The following is a 21779-nucleotide window of genomic DNA, read 5'->3' as shown; positions in this document are numbered from 1 at the left end:
CATACACACAACTGCTTCTCAGTTCTGGTTAAAGTCATCCTACCTAGTCCAATTCCACCCATCCTCGGTACTAAGGCATGATCAGTATATCAATTTTAGTTTACTACATCAGTTACACACTGCAGCTGTCCTTCACACTGTGTGAATATTTGATGATGACAAATAGAAACGTTCTTAAATAACCTGGAAATAATAGTTTCACATCGACTTCCACCTAAAATTCTGAAGGTTAAACTTAATGTTTTGGAGATTTATGTTTGTCTTGGCTTTTGAAATGATTAAGGGGCGTGATATCAGAGGAGACCAGAAAGTGACCATGATCAAACTCATCAAACACAACGTTTGTGTCTTTGGAGCCGCCTGATCAATCGCTGTTCCACGACATTTCTGTGGCGCTATTAAGGAAGAGAAATACATTTAATGTTGGTCAAAACAATGCAGATGTATCTTTTATCGAGTCTTTTACATGATTTCAGTCATTGTCTAACAGCACAGAACCTCTACGAGAACAAATTTTAACGTTATCCAATGTCTGACGGACAAAATGTGTGTGTGTATATGTGTCACACGCAGAGAAGCCACTACATGTGGCCATTACATATTGTGTTTTTGCTTTAAATAATTTGGACCTTGAAAGAGCATGAACTAGCAGAAGTTAAGGACAAGTTTTACAGGTTTTACAAAGGTTTTTGCACCAATCCATCACCAAAAGTTGAAGTAACGTACACCCAGGTGAGAATTCTCATCACATCTAAAGAAATACACAACAATACCAGCATTGTGTCCACGCTACAGATGGCAGTATCTGATACCAGGAACTGTCATCAGGCTGATAGCAGCAGAAAACACTGGAGCAGATATCAGCGGGGAGAAAAAGAATGACTCCAAAGCAATCCTGAAACAGATCTATCCCAAAATAGCACATACTCACAGAGTGATGTTATGTTGTAAGCTGTGTTTTTCTACCTGTGGGGTAGTAGAGCGTGAGTAGTTTGAGCGTGGTGGACTTCTAGATGCTCTTAAAATGTGATCAAGTAAGTAATAGTTCACTTTAAAGCATTGTAGAATTTAAGGAAGGATTTTTCTGATCGGCTCATACTTGGGGTTTCAGCATCAGCACTGATACTAGACTAAAAAAAAGCAGAACTGTTCCATGCCCATCATAGAGCAGTACATCTTGTATACTCCCATCAGAATCCACCTGATATTACTTCCCTGAAATGCTACAAGAAAACTGAAAATCAGACTCAACCAAGGTGGCATTCTTTACACTTGTAAATCACGTATCAGATGTAGAGAGCCTACAGTGTGCTCACAGAGTGTGGTCTTGTGATCAAACCTAAAAAATAAAAAAAAGCACTCTCCTTTAATGACTCTACCACAGGTATAGCCACACGATGCGAGCCTATCTTTTCCCAAGCTGTGCACGCTGATACAGGTAAAGTGTGGTAATCAATTTGCTCTACTGACAAGGATGCTCCGACAGAATACTAATGACTCCCCACTTCACCGTCTCTCTTCAACTCGCACATACATGCAAATGCGTGCACTTACCGTCGTCATATCTGCACTCCCACATCCCTCTCATAGTTTTCCCCTCTGGCTTGGGCTCCCATACCTTGACACGACTTGTGGCCCAGACCACAGCTGATGGTTAAAGGAGGGCATGCTGTCTTCTGCCCAGATAAGTGCTGCCACTAATCAAAGCTACGTGTACCAGGGCACAGGATTAGAAAGCCGTCGCTCGGGCTCAGACACTGGAGAGCTACGTGCTCAACAAGGTCAATGTTAAACTGTTAAACCTACGGTAACCCAGCCGCCTGCCTGTCGCTCACTCTATAAACAGAAACACACCGCACGCGCGCTCACACACACAGTCAAGAGGACGGTGGAGGTGAGTCAAAGGGGTGAACTAATTCATCACATTTTACAACTCGCTGCATTTTATTCTGACAGATGGAAATGCATCTAAAAGCACCAGAAACCAACCTCAACAAACACATACATATTTATTTTTATACAAGGGGAGGACGAGGGGTCATAAACATATCCCATATATAAAAACCTATCAAAGTGCCTGTCAAAGTAATATCAAAATAATTACATGTTTAAAACTTTACAAAGTTTGACACCCATCTGTAGTTCTAGCCTCAAGACCAGATGCTCACACGCTGGATTGTGAATTGTATTTTACTTCTTATTATTATAGTTTATTTGTATGGTGTATTTATGAAACTACGAATATAGTATAAATGTAAAAATCTGTTGTCATACAGCAATATTTTCTTGGTTTTGACACATAAATCATCCTAAAACTATACAAAAACAAATAGACACACTCTCTCTCTCTCACACACACACACACACAGACACACATCTTCCTCCACCTCCCCCTCCCTCACTCTGTGATTCCTCAATACAGCCAGGCTGTTGCAAATTGCATTTGCCAGAGAGAGAGTTCTGGGCTATAAGCTGTGATAGACATTAATGGGGAAAGTTGGTCATAGACTCTCTGTCAGCTGCATGGAGCTGGTCTCTCTGCACTGGCGTGATACATTAAGATGACGTTCATTAGACATTCAGCGCATACACCTCAGGCAGGAAATTGGAGAGGCGATCTGCAGCTTTCCATTTACGCTCTGACAGTTCCGTCTGTCACACACCGTAGCGCCGCACATTTGTGATTCTTGGTTTACAATATTACGGTCACTTGGGAATAAAAAAATATATATAATCAGTCATAATCTGATCATAATATCCGCTTTTGATATGAATCTTTTTTTCTTTTTTTTATATTAGTGACAGAAAGGAGGGAAAAACAGCCGTATTAAACATTTCAAAAGACTATTTCTTTTCAAATTAAACCTGATTGGTGGGTCTCTGGTGTTTGTTGTTAAGGGAAACGCAGGTATTTGCAGCTAGGTCTCCCCCCACTCAGCTGTAAACAGGACGGCTGCGATGGAGATGAGACAGGCAAGTCAACAGCACCTTTTGCATCAGCAGGAATATTTCATTATGTACATAACGAGTGCCATTAATCGCTCCTAACAAGAGGACACAACCTCACCTTGGCAGTCTAGCACACAGCTGGGGGGAGGAGACAGCAGAGGAAAAGGGAAGGAGAGGGGGAGAGAAAGAGAGAGAGAGAGAGAGGAACTCAAAATCACCACTCTCAGGAAACTGCCATCTTCTGCTCTCTTTCTCTCGCTCTCTCGGCTGAGGTGTGAAGACAGCCAACGGCCGTAAAACTGGAACAAAACCCAGAACAAATGAAAGAAAGGAAAGAGAGAGTGAGAGAGAGAAAAACTGCAACAGTGCCGGCAGCAGCGCCCTTGACACACTGACATGGGCCCGTCATCATGTGACACTTTGTCATCCGCCACCTGGCAGAGCCCCCACCTTCTCATGACCTCATCCTCCGGTGACCCGGGCACAGTCAAACCCTCGCTGCCATCCCCCCTCACCCCCACCCTCCCAGCCCTCAGGGCCCCTCCCTCTAGCAGCTCATGGGGAAGGTCGAGCAGGTCGCAGTGCCCTCATCTGTAATCCGCCGCTATTCGTCAGTGGCCCCGGCTGCAGAAGACGGTCGTGCTGCAAGGGGAGAATGCCCAATTAGGCAGCTGTCACGCAAAGCTGCAGAACCGTCCCGATCCCCCACCTCAAACCCGTCAGACGCCAGTGCAGCTGCAGGTGCCAATTACGGCTATGTGAAGGGTTGGGCAATATTCATTTTTCAAACTTGCTGATAGGTCTTTCAAACACCGTGTTTCACAATGTTGTACTTTCATAGTCTAAAAGGTGTGCTCATTAAAGAAACACTAGGTACGGTTTTGTATTTTTGCTCCTTGGCTCCTCCTACAATTTCAGAGTGTAATTCATTTTTACAGCCTTTAATCAAGGGAGGCCAACCTACCATCCTCCAAAAAGTGTATAGTGACATTTCTGCAGTGCTGAGCCTGGAGCAGCAAAGACAGAGGCTTTATTCTCCCTATAACAAGTCAGTGGAGCATCACAATGATTTTGAAAGTGTAATTTTAAGGTAAAATTAGTGTTGCTTCAATAATCAGCTTCCAAATAATACCATACCAAACAGAAACACCACTGGGAGGTGAGGTAGAACGGACCCCACCAAATCAGCAGTAGGAAGGATAACGCATCTGCTTTGACGAAGAATCAATATGGAATTTTTCTTGTCAAGGACAGGGGAACATTTACGCTACACACTACATCTCCTTCTCTACTCACTCTCTCTTTTGACTTCTCTATATTGTCCTCACTCCTGATAGTGGCTAACTGCTATGCTGAGCCCACAAAGAGCAGGCGGTGGAGTTACACAAGTTTAATCAGATCTACATGAGTCTGCAGACCCAAGTAATCTCCCCACTCTTTAATTAAATGATGGAGGAATGCCAGACACATTCAAAAAAAGAAGAGTGATCGTGCTTCTGGTTCTCTCGTCTCTTCCCCCAGATGGGAGATAATGCTTAAAGCATGGGTCCTACATGAGGAAGGCTTGGCAGACACTTGATACAGACTGCAGCTGAACGTATACCCGTTGCCATGTGTGTTTGCTCTGTCAGAGCAATGCATTTTCTTGACGTCTTGAGGAGAAACACTGCCCCACCGGAGTGTCCGAGAGTGCGCCACATATCAATTGATGACAAATTTGGTGTAACCAGATAATTCATCATCTCCAAACACATCTGTTTTGAGTAATGGGAAAACTAATCTGCAAAAATGAAAGGGAATGAATTGGACAGCAGCCTGCAGAAGATTTACGGTCCAGCGGATGTGGACTCATGACGGCGCCTATTGATCGTTTGGTCTCCATCGTTTCTTCGTTTAATCAAACGGTTGACAAACGAAAGAAGAAAAAAGGAAAAAATGCCAAGTGTCTTAACAGGAAGACAGGCAAGATTTTAACAGGTTGCTGATTCACAGCACAGCTGACCGACCGATGGTTTCAGTGGCTGTTTTCTAACTCAAGTCCTATGTGTCACAGCTGGCAGAGGTCAAGCCTGCTAAATCCAGCTTTAAGGGGTTATGCTTGTGATGTCTGACGTCAAAACAGTAAGAAACACATATCCTGCACAGACCTTCCTTGTTTATGAGGATCTTGGAAGTCGTAAATGTGATATATTACATCATATGTTTGTCACAGATATTGTTGTTATTTAAAAGAAATATACTGTCCCCTTTTTTTGTGCTCACACTATGTGGACTTATTTGACCATTGCACGTGTTGCTTTTTCTGACTTTCAGTCCATCAGAGATTAATTCAGGCCCAGAGAACTCATAGCCCATGTGGCTATATTTATCATGGTAGCATTACAGTTCCTCATGCTGTGCTATCTGATGACTGGAAGGTTGCGTACATTGAACAGGGGTTTTTGCCATTTAGGGACTGAGATTCTTACTAATATACCTTTACTATTCACCTGCAAATAATATATTAGATTAACTTTTCCCTCATTCTGCCTTAAAAAATTACAGGTCCTCGGGTTACGTCAGTCCTGAGTTACGATGTTTCGTGGTTACGACACATCTCCCATTTACTGTATAGAGCCTTGTTTCGACTTAAGTGGTTTTGCGTCGTAAACGTCGTAACGCGAACTTCGTGTTTGGTGTGCGGCGCGGCGGAAGAATACACGGTTACGCGTCTCAGGACCGAGAAGGATAGGTGTTAGGATAGGATCAGTGCCTACAGTATGTTATTCACGTACAGTATGTACGTATGTTCCGACTTACACCGAAAATCAGTTTACGACGCGACATAGGAACGGATCAACATCGTAAGTCAAGGATCCCCTGTATTTACATTTAAAATGTATTGATATTTACAAATTACAATCAGAGAAAAACACTCGTTCTTTGAGCTATTGTACTAAGTACATAATACATTCTTGTTTTGATTGCATTTTATTAAAAATGCTCTAATGAAATATTACAATAAACATAGTTTCCTAAAAATGTCCTGAAATATTGCTATATTCAATTCTATATTTTGTCTTATCACACAGCACAACCTCGAATTAAAGTCCGGACAAAGACACAAAAGTTATAAGCGACCACAGATTGAACAATAACTGAATTCTACACAGTGGAATCCCACAGAAGGTTCAGGGGAAGCTGTGTGGTCTGCGAAACAGTTAAGTCTGAACTTTACCTTTGTTCCTATCTGGGTCACATCATTCTCACTGGTGACAGGCTACGTGCTGATATTACTACTCTCCGTCAGGCTGATTTAAGCTTTTGTCTGCATGCATCCCTGTCATAATCAGGCAAATGTCTATGCCATCACTGTGGGTGCAAACACTGCCTTTGATGTGAATCTTCGTCAAGTTGAAAGCAGCAGTGCTGGGCAGGAGACTAAGTGGCAGCCGTGAGATAAAGCTGGATTTAGGAGTTAAAAATGGGGGGGCGCAGTTGAGCGAAGTTCATCTGGTTGGGAAGGCCACCACAGCAGATAAATCTGGATGGTTGTCTCTTTAAATAACTTTAAGGCTCTCCTTGTGCTCCTCTCTCCTCCCAAGTTAACACACTAACACGCACACACACACAGCCTGCATATTTAGCACTACAAAGCTGCCTCGGCTACTTTTCAGCTTTGCCAGACGCAGAGCGGGGAGCAGCCCTCGATCACAGTCTCAGAAACAAAGCTTATTGTGCCACAGAAAACAGTATTTCTGGACCCTGGAGCCCTCAGTCACTGAGGGAGTTAAAGTCTGTTTTCTGTACACACAGGGGAGATGATGGATTTTTACAGTGCCCCCCCGTTTCCTGTTGTTCCTGAATGTCACAGGGCGAGTGCGTGTGACCTTGAGCGGCATTGCTGGCACGGCGCGAGCTGCCTCGCCTACAGGCGTCCTTGAACCGGATCTGCAAGACAAAAACCTTCACACTGACTGATAGACATCTCAAATCTCCTCCAATGTCTCTCCCGCTCTCATTTTTCTTTTTTTAATCCCCGCTCTTCCAATCTGCACGGCTGCTCTTATCGGGCCCCCAGTGGGGAGAGCATTATCAGACGCTGGATCTCTAACCTTACCATTGAACTCTGAGATACAGGCAGAATTTCAAAATGTCAGACTGGTGTATTTTTAACCTCCACCACAAATTCACTTGCTAATACGGTGTGGTGGGATGGTGATGAGTTGAGGGAAGTGTGGAGTGATTCCGGATGGCACTGGTGCCACTGTGGGTGTTAAAACTCACTGACTTGTCCTAAGATACCTTGTAGATATTGCTACTCAACTACATGTTTGTGCAGCAGCATAGGAAGAGGATTTAAAAAAAAAAAAACACATACCTGGCTTGCGTTAACATTAAGTGTGCTGAGGCCCTTAACAAACTCTCTTGTTTAAGGGCTTTAGACAGCATGCTTCAGTGGAAGCGCTTGCCTTATCTGAGAATAATGAGCAGAATCCTCCATACCGACATGGCCCTGAGACAGCCGAGGAATACAGTGGGCAACAAAAAAATAATAAGCTTTTCATGATTTGCTGAACAAGCTTCTGCTGGTTTGTATCAGACACTATTTGATGTGAGAGCGGGATGGGAGGAGAGGAACGATAAAGCTATTTCATGAACTGATCCTCAAACTCCACCTTCATAAAACTCCTCAGCTGCTTGGTGTTCGCTGCTAACGCCTCATGGCGTGTGGACGAGAAAATTTGCCAAAGAAAATTCTACCGTGGGTCCATCTGCGGGAGGAAGGAGAATTTTATCACCATGCAAATGTGGTGCCCTTGGATGCACCAGAGTGCTGCACCAAGGTTCAGAGCATTAAGCAAATATTTGGACTGTCTTCCGTGGCGGTGAGGCTCGAGTGTAGGAAGAGGAGGTGAGATATACACACATTCTCTCCTTTTAACCCTTCAACATAAACAGAATAAGGGTGGAAATTAACTACATTTTGGACTGAATCCGAACGCAGTCTGAGAATACTCTGCATAAGAAAGAGCCAAGGAAACCAGTTTTAACTCTGACTCTGACTGTAGCCTTTACAACATAATCCTCAAAGCTAGCTAGAACCAGATACTCTGCCCCCGAGCAGCCTTGTTAGGTTAGCTTAGGTCAGGTTAAGTTAGGTGGCCACAACTGTGTGAAACTCAATTCTGTCAAGCAGGCTTTACCACATTCACACAGTTCAGTTTTCAGTATTCACAAATTTTCATTTAAGTTGTAGTAGGTTAGAATTGTACCTTAAAATTACAGCCTCAAAATAATTGTGATTCTTCATTGACCTTTAATAAAGAGAATAGAGCTTGTTTAAGTGCTACTCTAGGCTCAGCACTGCAGAAACTGCACTTTGTAACTTTTAGAGGCAGGCAGGAATCAACTGTATACTCTTCAACTGTAGCGAGAGACCATTAATAAAATTATCAAACCTTACCTAGTGTTGCTTTAAAGCATTTACATTTTAAGCAAAGTATCCACACACATATCAATTTATTAAACCATGCTTTGCTTGGCTTGTCATCAAATCGTCTGCATCACATCATATTATAGAACAAGAATCTGTAGAGGGGACAGTTCTTGTCCACATTAAGGACCAAGAAAGACCAGATAGACAGGTCTCGCCTTGCCAGACTAGTCCCAATTAGGGGTGGGCGATATGGCCCTAAAATAATGTCACAATATTTCAGGGTATTCTGGCAATAACGATTTTCTTGGCGATACAAACAAAGCACTAGGAATACACAATCAATGTTTTATTAATGTGAATTATATTAAATTAAATGGGTAACTGGCACCATTACATAAACAAGTCTGAATATCACTAACATCACAATATTGATTTTTATCGTTTTAAAAATGATGACGATATGATATGGCACAGCCCTAGTCCCAATATGGCCGACACTAATATTTTACCATTATTGTACCTCACCAACATCCATTGTTGCTGCCATCCCCATGATTCTGCATGTTGGATTAACAATAAACAGAGCAGGGAAAATAAAGTAGTGGTAAAAGCAGCTAAAATCCACTGTTGGCATATGTGCAAATGCCATTTGAAAAAAGTGAAGCTTCACTGTATTCAGAAAAACTATTAAAGCTCTGAGCAAGATGCTTGGGCAGGACAGCATGGATCTTGTTCTTTGCGGGAGTTTTGCTAGGCCAAAGTCCATGCAGCCGGCACTATCGGCTGACCTTTCTTCGTTGTAATGCTATCACATGTCATCTGTGGTCCTGCTGGAAACCATCTGCTCTGTTCCCTGCTGCCGACCCACTGAACGGTCGGATCCTGTCCTGAACCGGCTGCAGGCTTCCTCACCTCCAGCCGGACTTCATCAGATCATTGCCTGCATGTTGCACCAAACGCAAACACCCTAGTGCAAAGACACAAGCTGCCTGAAGACGCAGTTTCCACATGCCTCAATTACTTAGCTCAGGTGTCCACCAGCTAATAATAGCAAAGAGAAACCTGTGGGTTCAGCGCCATTAAAATAAAAAATGCACAATGCTAATCTTTGGCATATAACCCCATTCCAGACTGATGCCTTATGTGGCGTTTCATCTGTGGGCCTGCACACCTTGGTAAATATAGCAAACGTTCAGCACAGACAACAGGACCTTGCCAATTTGAGTTTCATTAGTCAGAGCACTTGTGGGCGCTGCTGTGGGCCAGCCTGCAAATCGCACTTCAGTAAAACTCAAGCACTAAAAACACACATCAGGGTCAAAGTCCCATTTGCTCCCTCTTAGATTCATACTGCTCCGTAGACACAGTGAAATAAGACTAAGCAGGATTCTGGCCGATCAAACAGGGCAAGATGTCATAAAGAGCTGCAGCATCAAGGATAAGGCTTTCAGGTTCCAAAGTCCAGCTCTCTTTGTTGTCATAAATTTTGGCAAGTCTCTCTGCTTTGGCCTTGAGTCTGCTTATGTCTCTATGGGGGTGAAGGGTGTTTGGCAAAGCTCAGAGTCAGGCCCCTAAACTAAAAAGAAAGTGCTCATGATTTTGGCATGCCTTGTATGGGAAAATTGTGCATTCTGAAAACATAGTAACAACAAAGCAAGCCTTTTTTTTTTTTTAAACTGGAGCATGCAAATTTTAAGCCTGAAGTTCACAATAATAACGAGTCTTGGCTGCAGTGATGTGTGAAGTAGCATAAGAAGATGACATGTGAGCAGCTGAAGTACTGGAATCTATTGTAAACAGATGGACAGGCGGACTAAAGCACAGTCTAATGCACTCTAGCGTTCGTTATATTATTTTAAAATAATCTGCAGTAGGTTGAGTTTCATAAACATGTAGTTAAAGTTTTATAACAGCAGACAACAGAGTTCTGGTAAAAATGAATACATAATCCAAGTACTTTCCATTTATGGACAGTTTTGCCAAACGCGGAATGTTTGCCCCATGCACAGACAAGATGTAAGAGCTGCTTAAAAGTCAAATATCAATGCATATATATGACTAAAGAAATTTGGTGCTACTGAAACAGACTTTGACAAAGTATTTTGGAATAGCAGAACAGCAGATAGCCAAAGAAATCTGACATCTGGGGTACATCTGCATTTTTAAAGATACTGTGAATTACAACCTCCAATTATTGACTGAACCTTTATGAGGATGAGGAGTTCTCTCATCACAGTCTTTGGGGAAACTAAGTTGTCACAGTGTGCTACAGTCAACACTGCTGTATAGTGGATATACTTTATCATTGTCTTTCAATCAGTTGGTTACATACTTTTAAACTATAAAAATAACCATTTGTTCATTCATTCTTCTTCTGAAATGTGTACTCACAGGGAGTCCGGTGCCTACCTGGAAACATTAGGTGCAATGCAAAAAACACACACTGGACTGAGCCTTAATATGGTCTTAGATCATATACCTTCAAGAGTTTTTCCACAGTGCTCAGTGATCAGAGAATCTAATGATGTAAACAAGTACTTTTACAGTACAACCCTCTCAGGATGAATCTGGTCAAGAAGAAGCTTCCAAGGAAAATGAGAAGATGAATAAAAGCATGCTTGACTTAAACCTATTTAACCGCATAAAACATGACTGTTACATTTTTCCTTTGGTTGGTTTGTGCTGCGTAAAGGAAGCATGAATTTAGATAAGGTTTTGCATTGACTCATAGAGTGAAGTGTACATAACTTTTTTAAGAAACATTTCTACAGGGCTTCTGTGTATATCCGTGTACAAGAAGGGCCCTTGAGAAGTGGAGGGGGGGACCTCCGTGAACAGCCCGGGGTATATAATCTATGGTTCATTTGCAGCTTCCTCCACAATACGACAAGCCGTTTACAAGATGTAGCCTTTGCTGCTGACCCACTTCTGTGTCGCTGCGTCTGGAGACAAGGCCCTGCCTCCCTATCAAGCCCTGCTCCCCATCTGACTGACGACAGCCCTGCCACCCTCTGCCTCCGTGAACTGTGAGAAAAATAGGTCGCCATGACCCACTTTTCTCTCCGTCTCTCTCTCTCTCTCTCTCTCGCTCTTTTCCAAGAGAACATGTGAAGAGCGCCGCAGAGTCTGATCAGGCACATCCAAGAGAGTGAGAAAGGGAGAGAGAAGGAAAAAAAAAGAGAGGAAAAGAGGCAGAGAGAGAAAGAGAGTGTGGTGTAGAGAGAGAAGGGGGGAGAAAAGGAGGGGAGAGTGGAAAAAAAATGGGAGAAAAAGAGACTAAGGGGAAAGACAGCACAGAGAGAGAAAGAGACTCTACCTTCATTAACCCCAGTGCTCTGAGAGCAAGCTCTGCTTGGATCAGAGATGTATGAAGCCCTTATCAGGCAGCTCGTGTGGAAGCAGCTCACGCCTTAATTAAATAGCGCCTGCAGCCAAACACGGGCGGCCCGGACTTCCTCTCTTTGCACCAGGACCATGACGATTAGCAAAAAAATAAAAAATCATGATACTTCCTTAACGCAAGCATCACTGAATTATCAGGTTAGTATTTTAATAATTAGAATAACAACAAGGGAGGAGTGTTCTTTTTTCAAAGTCTGTAGTCCGGAAGCTACTGTATCTATGAAGCTACTGTAGCATAAAAAAAAAACACATTAGTCGATGTCAACCAAAACCTTTTGCAATTTCAGGCTTCTATGATGTTTGTAATAAAGCTCAACTGCAAACCTAAAGTGGCCATCGTCAGACGCCAAACCAGGCCTTGACTATTTTTATGAACTGTTGTGTTACAACACTGTAATTAAACTGTGAAAACTTATATAAATATTTGCCCCATCCCTGCTGTTTCAGCTTCCAGTCTGAGAATAGCTCCATCGGCTATATAAGAGAGAAAGCCATCACTCAGAAGCATCTAGACCATGGTTTAAGATACATCATCTTGAGTACACATCCATACGCTCAGAGCACTTTACTCATTTACAAAGGCACTGCCCTCCAAATCCCAGGAGCTTTACAGGCAGATCAACAGTAACCTCCTGATCTGGGTGTTTGTTGCTTCTGCGGACCGGCCGAGCAGACAGCGGTGCTCGCTGATGACGAGGGAGCGCGCTCTCTCGCCCCTACGAGGATCCTCCGTCTGATCCTCGTAATGTGAGAACATGTTTCCAGGCAACACAAACAGACAAATGGTCAGATGTATTGATCCTGCTTACACCATCAACAAAACACCAACGTGTCTGTTTTCTGACATGTGCCACGTTCATATACGAACCATTCTGCCTCCCGTGCAGCGCGTTTGGTCTGTGAAACTACAAAAACCACCCCGTTTCACAGGGCATGAATGTTGCAGTGTGGTTAGTGTGCAAAACAGGTGCATGTGTCTGAGTGAGAGGAGAAAAAAGTGGTGCATTAACCTTTGTCTGACATTCCACCCACCAACAGACAAGTGTGACCCATAACTGCATTCGCAGCAAAACTAAAGTATAACACCAAACAAAGTATATAAGTAGGGATGGGGGAAAAACCAAAACAGAGCATTGGCCGGTGTATTAATATGATAATTATAATATGAATTTATGATTCCACTATTTTTTAAGGGCAATAAACAATATGATAAATTGCAGAGAAGGTCTTATCACTATATTAACATTGTTTTGTGATAAAATTGCATTGTGGTGTCCACAAAGACATCCACAAAAACATTTACCCAGTTCAAGTAACTAACTAACTACTCTGCAGCTGCTCTGAACCAGAAGCAGCTCTAAAGGCAAGTCAGTTTATTCAACTATGTTTTCCTTTCACAACTCAATGCCTTCCTCTGTCGCGGCTGTCACAGCTCCGGTGAACATTTCCCAACCCAGTAAACACCTCTGAAAGGCATTAATAAGCTGTCGAATCAAACTGCCCATTGACCTTATTAAACCCATTTAAATGTATTTAGGTCAAGCCCTGCCTCCCTTTAAGCATGAAGGTCAGCCCTGAATGGAAGGGCAGGTGGCTTAGAGGAAGGCTCTGCTAAATCGGAGTCGTCTGGCCTGCGTGACTCAGACATGTAAACACAGTTACACAAGTGGAGCAGTAGCACATTTCAGCATGCAGCCTCATATCAGCGCCAGAGCTTTCGGCTCCCCCAGAGACTGATTCAGGCGTTCCAATCTCAAGATGAGTGTGCCCAATATTTCAAACAGCCCAAGTCTCTAGAAACATTCATGAAGTAGCAAGAAATTACCTCACTGATATAGCCTATTTCAGCTGGGCTCCCAGTCAGCAGCTGCAAAGTATTTCTCATTTTGCTGAATCTGCTGGGGTAACAAGTACTGCAGTTAATAGAGAACTGGAACCACAAAATAAACATCTATGCCAGCAACATTTTACACCATTTGTAAATATATCTATTTTTATACTAACATTTCAGGAGGAATGAATCAACAGAAATATTCCACAAGTTCTATGAATAAATTCTCATTACGTTTAAGAACATCGTTTGTCCTTCTCTTATAATGGTTTTGTTATGACATGATTTGGCCAAAATACCACAAGGATAAAACAAACCCAGCGTTCTTGTCGCCATGTCTTGACAGTCCTGTTTTCAGATTCTGTTCCTTTAAATGAGCCTCTGTTTACACCAAAAGTGAGGCGCCCGGCATCGAACAGCAGAAACACCATCATGTTTATTCAGTACATTTATTTCCCTCGTGTTCAGTTCCTTTTAACCTCATCTGTGCACTCTCATATAAACACGGATCCAGTGCTATGATTGGAGAGACTCAAATATGGAGGCAGGACAATCCTGAAGTGCCTGTTATCTATGTAGAAGCAGCACCAATTCAGAACAGCTAATTTTATCCCACGTTTTCAGACTTAGGCAGATCACAAAAAAAAACGACTGGGTGGTTTCGCAGTTTGTGGGTCGGCAGAAGCTCCATATCCCCAGACTAATGTGGTAATGCATTTAAAATGAATTTTTCATAATACGTCCCCTTTACAGAGAAACTGTAAAGAGTTCTGTCCATTAAAAAGAAGCTGATATATTTTCTATCAGCACTGTTGTAGAAGCAGTGGAAAAGAAAGTGCAGTTTGAAACTTTCAGCAAAAATTACAAACCAACCTTATGACCAAGATACAGTGATTTATTTCTAGAATAATTCAAAAAGACGACTTGCCCCAAGCTTCAGACAAGCATGTTACACAAACCCTCCAAGAGCACTTAGTCAAGAAGGGCCTCTTTGTAAGAGGGGAGGTCACATGATTGAATCTTGTTTTGGAGTGTTATTTAAAAGCTTCTCCAACAAGGAGGTCAAGGTCAGGATCGTCTTAATGCCAGCTCTCTTCCACTGCCTCTGCTTCTATAAGCATGAAGTGGCACTCTAGGACACTGGGGGCATCTATCTTCCCACGGTGCCCAAGGACGTCTCCAGAACTGGTGGAGGAGCCACATCCGGGCCAGAGCTCTAACTCATCTGATCCTGCCGCCTGCAGCTAATTGGGATGCAGGGACAGTAGAAGCGGGGCAAGACTGAGCATTACAGCACGCAGAGCAGCTAAGGCTGGGCAAGATGGCGATGGTTTATTTTCATTGTGATTAAACTGTTTCACAATATGCTTTTTGGAACACGCAGTCGACGCATCTGGTGCTTCAAGGGCTAAAAACACCTGCATGTTTCATTAATAAGAGGTATTGGTGTTGTATAGCTTGATAAAAGATTAAAATAATGTTTACAAATCTTGCATTTTGCCTGTTCAAATATCCGTCAAATATCACCATACAAGTTAAAGTACAGGCATCGACATTGGCTATACTTCCCACCCAGAGATCCGGTTAAACAACTCTGGCTGAATCAACCAGGGAGAAAATCAAGGCCAAAAGAAGCTGCAAAGCAATGTGCTGTTCTTCCTCCTTATTCATACCCACGAGTGCCTTAGCAGCTTGTGCAGCACTGTACACTGCCTCTAGTCTGCTCATATACACCACAGTCTGGATATGCCTCTTCAGGCATAAAAACAGCATGCAGAGAGCAGGGCTATGTGGTGGGACTTCATCAACGTCTCACCACCGACTGTGTCCTAGGGACAGAAATCTACTCGCCGCCATCTATCGGCACTGGAGAGGTGTCCCTTGTTGCCCAGCAACAGCACAGTTCGTTTTAACCCCTGAGTGAAAGCTTTTGTGCTCCAGCAACGGGTGCCTGGTGTCACTCAGCTTTAGGAAGTGAGACGACTTCATCCCTCACAGCTTTTTCATGTGCCATTTTGTGCCTAGAAAAGCTTAAAGCAGCGGCAGCTCTCAAGAACACCGTGCTTCCAGGCTCCAGCCCTGAAGAGAAACAGTGTGTGTGAGGACTGTTAACTTAAAGGAGAAGTAAATCTTTTTTTTCACATTTGAGATCTTGTAAACACAAATGATGTGAGTTTATAGGTATCTCAGGGAGGTTTTATTTTAGTTCTTGTTTCTTCTCCACAAACGATAGCTTTGCAAATCCAATCAAAGACATGTATAACTCCTTGCAGAAATAAATAATCCACCACATTTCAGTCACATTGTTTTGGCTATTTTCTTGTTCATGGTTCGTTTTTTTTGAGCGAATTTTAATGTTTTAACTTCCTGGAATGTCTCTTCATGAAGAAGAATGCAACTGACATAACACGTATCAAAGGTACCTATAAAGGTGTTATACAGGTTTTGAAGTGAAAAGGGTGAATTTACACTTTAATTGGAATAGTAACAAAAGCAAGACCCATGTGTGGAATGGGTCACTGTCCAGTGACACACCTAAGGACCGGAATTTCCGTGATAAAGGAGCTGGGGTGAAAGAACTCCTGCATGAATATGTAAAGAAAAACAGAGACTAAAACACAAGGGAAGTATTTGATCACTTCAACGAACTGAATACTTGTCTGACTGTTAGGGCTTCTTTCCTATTTACTCTGCATAGTGCAGGCTATTTCATTTTGAAAACTGCTCCCATGTGAAGGTAAACAGTAGGTAAGTATCTAATTTCCATATGGAGAATTTTATAGTGTTTCATTTTGGGTCTGCCTGCCACTCCGTGAACAAGACCCAGTCCTCATTTCAAATTCACTGGGACCCTCATTAAATAAATAAATCCTCCAGACACAATTTCACAACATGTGCATCTTAGGCAGCCAACTTCCAGGGCAATATATCCATCTTTCATTCATAAACTGTGAAAATCCCTCTTTAGTTAATTGTGCAGAGTAAAAATGCAATCTGCAAGGAAAGCTTTTAAACAGGAGGGTGACGTAATTAGGTTGGGATCTTTCCCCCACTGCCAGCCCAGACCTGGGGCCGTACGTACGTGTGCAGAGTCAGACACCTGCGTTTAAGTCAGGTCATTACGTAAATCTCTCCCGCCACAGCTTACTGCGCCAGACGCTGTGTCCTTGCCTCGGCTCTGAAGGTTCCCAAAAGGACAGCCCCGCTAAGAAGTCATGAAGGACAGTCCCAGTAATAGGCTAGCGCCGCTATGGCCTTGGACTTTGAATTCCTCAGTAGACAGGCTCATGCATCAATCCTTCAGCTTACACAGACAAGGCACTAACCTTCGCAACTCTGGACTCACTAGGAATGACTGGCATTTCACTTATCCAGACCCTCTCTCCCTATTTCGCTCCCTCTCTTTCTTTCCTGCCTGGCCTCTCTCAGGACAACCTGTTTAAAACCAGGCACAGCACACAGCTTAGAAAAACACTGCTGAAATGGACTAGGCATGTTAATCAAACTCTGTGACCTCCAACTTGAACTCTGTCTGTTAACCGGACACTTTACGAGACATGAGGACACCACCCGTATAAATGATGGGCTGACAGTAATTGTATTAAATTGAATTATATGCTACAAAAGTAGCAGTGGTCATGTTTCTCATAATCAGCATCTTTTCCTTTCGGAGGCCAGGAGTATTATACAAGTGACCTTTACCCAGAAGGGACTAAGTCAGGAATAGAAAAGGTATGTGCTGTTCAATAGAGGTAACAAGTGCAGAGCAAAATAGGCCTACCGTCCATAACAGGCTCAGTTTCAGTAGTACTGATCACGGCAGTGTTGTTAGATACCAGACATGTGGAGTATTTAAGGGCTCTAAATCTCTCTCACAGAAAGTTAACACACAATATTATACGCTGCCCGTTGTGCACTTCCTTTTGAGGAACATTATATATAAATTGATCGATATTACATATAATAATTCTGAAGCCACTGGTACTATTGAAGAGTACATAAAATGGCTATATTCTCTTTTTAGAGATATGCCATATCAGGTTTGTAGCCCGTTCCTTCAATAGCATTGGGTAATCTTAACCTCAACAATGTGAATTTAATTTCACACAATACTGTGACACTTACAGAAACCTTTGCGATACTGAATTTTAAGAACGCTTACTTCCAAAACCAAATAAGAGACATATGCGCATCTAATTATGCCCCTTCCATTTCGAAATAGCATGGGAGAACTTAAATAACGACGGAGTCAGAGACTGAGCTGCTTCTGGGAACGCTGTGGATGTCACTGCCTGGCACAGATATTTCACAGCTGCTGTTTTTAAATGGGTGATGATGGTAAGGGTGGCCTGCCTAATTTATCTGACCTGCATCTTTGCCTGAGAAGGGAAAGCAAATTCAGCAAACTATAAATTATTAACAGTAAACCAATCAGCAAAAGTCAATCCATCCTTATAAATGAAAGTGTTGCCAATAGTCCAAGGCAAAGGCACAAATTCTTATAGCAGATGAGTCTCTGCCCCATATCTCTCAGCCACAGTCCCGACAATTCATCTTTGCTCCAATGGTTTTAATGTTCTACCTTGCTGTATTTCTAGCGTTCAGAAAGATTAATGGAATGTGTTTTTTTTTCTTGGCAAGAGCCCGGTTGATCTTCATGACATCTGGACTGAAACATATGTACAAATCACTCTCTGCCTACAGAGCTATCCCATATAATTGTCTTAAATCTGAATTTCAAACACAGATAATGTATGAAGTCTCCTTTAGATCAAAGATAATGCAGACATCTCACCACTCAGAACAAAGCCTTTAGTTACTACTAAACTCATTTGTAGATGCATAGACTCTTTATGTCCTTCTTTATTTTCTCTCCAATTTCTCAAGAGGCTTAAAGCACTCAGACTCAAAAGGTGCTGAGGCCAGTGGGACAGTGCTAAGGTGAGAATTGCAAGGCATTGTTTTCGTCTTTCACAGCTCGGTATGGCAGTATTCCCAAACATAAAGAAGAGACAATATGGTCATTTTCATTTTCCGAGCGACCATCAACACCATCCATGAGTCATTCTCACACTTTAACAAGCCCACTAGCAATGCTCACACATCATGAAATCAGCTTGGGAGTACTGCTCTCAGTGAGGATCCTGCACACCATTAGCGAATATGAATGGTCATTAAAACGAATGGCTTTGTACCTGTAGATGTGACTCTATGAGGCAAGCCCTAAACCAATTCTAAACTCATTTGCATGAACATTTGACTGTTGAATCTACTACTGAATGACTGCCACAATCAGCCACAAAGAAATTCATAGGTGTTAGCAAAACTAAGCATGTTGGAAGATTCCCAGCATTCCGTTTGAAAATACACATTAACACCTGGGCAGAAAAAAGCCTCACAAATACAGATGGCACAGAATCACTGTGGGTTTGTTTTTTTTAATTAAACCCAATATCTATACTAAATTGATGTTTGTTCTTTAACCAGATAATACTTAAACAGATCCCAAACAATAGGAAGTATACACAATAGTTACAATAACAGCATACATTCTAACCGAGATAACCAACTAACTCAGTTAAGCTATACATTGGTAGCTGCCCAAGACACGTTAAGTTTTGCCTTTTATATTTATATTCTGTAATATATGTTTCTCTTTTTTGGCAAAACAAGCCAAAAACAAAAGAATCGCACCAACACTAAACAAGTCTCAGTTGAGTCACTACACTTAGGTTAAGTGGAAAAAGTGTAAATTCAATTTCCTTTCCTGCACCCAAACTGAGCCCCTTTTTAAACTCTTCTGTGACAAGCCTATTTTAGCACGACAAATAATGAACTTGTTATTTGTCCAGAGAAGGCTTCCTAAAGCACCTGAACTAACAGTAGCAGGCCCCAACTGTGGCATCTGCTCAGTGACTCCCATAACCTTTTGACTCTGACCTCAGCAGTCTCTCCTTATTGACCAAAGCTACAGGAAGCCTCATGATAACAATAAACAGAGCACAGTTCAAAATCCATAGCTGTCATTTGACAACATTGGATTCTGGACTGTTTTTGTTTTTATCCTCCTCTTCATAAAATAATGAAAGCACAGAACTCTGACTTTTTCTGTCTACATTTTAAGCCAGTAAGACAACACTACCCAGTCTGCACAATATGGGTTCCACCGGGTCTAGATGGGTTATTGATGGGACACATGTGGGCTGCCTGTTTCAGAAAAACGAGGGTAGCCCAGTATCTCAGACACATACTTGGTTTACTTTATTTAGAGAGGTGTTGTTTTCAGGCTATCTGCCCATAGTAGCCCTGCATTCAACACACACTGGCCCCTTCGTCCCTGAATGCCATCCATATGTGGGGCCACTTAAATCGAGGACAAAACTTGCTGGTACCCAGCTGGGCCGCTCACACGAGTGTGTTGGTTGGATATTAAGTCTATAATTGGATGTGGATTCACTGCAATTAGTCTAAACACACCTCATAGAAAATAGAAGCGAATACAAAACTGTATAGAAGGCAATAACTGTCTGAGGATAACTATAAACCTTCATTTTATTAACTCAGAGGGACACAGAACTAGTCAGAACTGGGCTTGAGCTTTACTTTAAACACATTCCGACAACTCTTACAGCGAAACCCGGGACGCTTCTTCTCACTCGAACACACGAAGAAGCGGTGGTATTAGAAAAGAAAATGAAGGCACAACAGTCACACATTTGCATAATACAGTACAAAATGGACAACACAGAAACTAAACGAGCCGCCACCATGGGTCCGGTTGATTTCTACCGAACGCTACTCGACATTTTGGGTCCAGTTTAACGCGGAATTGAGCTTGAAATACTAAATAGATAAACACTGACCACCTTGCCGTTAGTTTTCTGAAGACAGTCCACAAACATACGGAGTCCTACTTGTGTTATAACATTCAAATAAATAACCGGTGTGAACGACTTAAAATACACGTTTGAACGATACAAAAGCTTGACATTCTTAATTTCCACTCATTAAGTCATTATCACGCTTGAAAAACGTCGTTCCCACGCTTTATTAAGTCGTTCATTCGCCTTATTTTTGAAGGGATGTCACCAGCAGCGCGCCATACATACAGTGCTACATTCATACAAACACATACACTCATACAATTAACGTTACCTGCTGCTAACGGACCAATGGTCAACTGCTTCTTCTCTTTCTTGAGGAAAAATCCTTCTCAAAAAGTCTTCTGACTGACAGTCTTTAGTTTCCTCTCGCGTATAAGAGCACGTTTAAGGTGTACGATACGTTAAAGGAATATGTCAGTCCAAAAGAACAACAAAAAAAACGACCCCCGGGTTTCAGACGGCGCTTCTCGGGGTTCCGCGCCTCTTCTCTCGGCTGTGACTGAATTCGTTTGCCGCTCTCGGAATCCCCTTAGCTGTGAAGAAACGGTTTGTTTTTTTCCGCACCCGTATTCTGTAAAGACCCGCCTAATCGTCTTCTGGATTGGATAAAACCGTCGAGAGCTCTGCGCTATGATAGGCTAGCCGCGTTCGCGCCTGCAATTGGATTGGTTAGTAACGATAGAACAACGATCTAGTAAGTGTTAAGTACCAGCCAATCCTAACTAAGCTGGCGGGACATATTTTAACCAAGCAGAACGCAAAGAAGGCGGGACTTACTGTAAAACGGGTGGAAACAAGAAAACCGCTGCAATGTACAGCTCCGCCCAGACAGTAGCCTTAAAGGTGCAGTGCACAACTCTGACACACTTGTGAGAGTGGTTGTGGATGTCACTCGTCATAAATCATGAGCACCATAATATAGCGAATTAAAGTGAAAATCTTGTAATATTTGACAAACTATTGGTCTGAAAGGATTCTAAAGTGTCAAGAATCTATTACTGATCAAAGAAAACAGATAAATGGAAGACAATTTGCAAATCAAACAAAGAAGCTGCTGTTCTCAAAACAATTGGACTGGACACTCAGGAGCCCAGACCTCAGCAGCAATGATTGTCTTTTAGATTAGCTGGATTTGTAAAAAGCAAAATGTGCAATTACATTGTTTCTCATGAAGAAAGTGAGAATAGTGGTCAGTTGGCACCAGTTGCTGTGAAGTTACAGTAACTGAGAAACCTCCAAAACCTCTTAGAGTCAGCACAGAGCTGATAATTTGCCACTTAAGTTTACATTATTC

At 42.4% G+C, this 21779-nt stretch overlaps 1 protein-coding gene across 1 annotated transcript in view; it reads right to left on the bottom strand.

The window, feature by feature from the left end:
• The window catches only part of nrip1b (nuclear receptor interacting protein 1b), a 32554-nt gene extending 11591 nt beyond the window's left edge, over nucleotides 1-20963 (bottom strand). The window contains exon 1 of the mRNA XM_066651646.1: nucleotides 20757-20963. The gene's annotated coding sequence lies outside the window, so the exon portion shown is untranslated. The remainder of the gene's footprint in view (nucleotides 1-20756) is intronic.
• Nucleotides 20964-21779: the final 816 nt, after the last annotated feature.

This window comes from Hoplias malabaricus, chromosome 18 (genome assembly GCF_029633855.1).
Source record: "Hoplias malabaricus isolate fHopMal1 chromosome 18, fHopMal1.hap1, whole genome shotgun sequence".
NCBI classification, from domain to species: Eukaryota; Metazoa; Chordata; class Actinopteri; order Characiformes; family Erythrinidae; genus Hoplias; species Hoplias malabaricus.
This window is presented reverse-complemented; position numbering and strand designations above follow the sequence as displayed.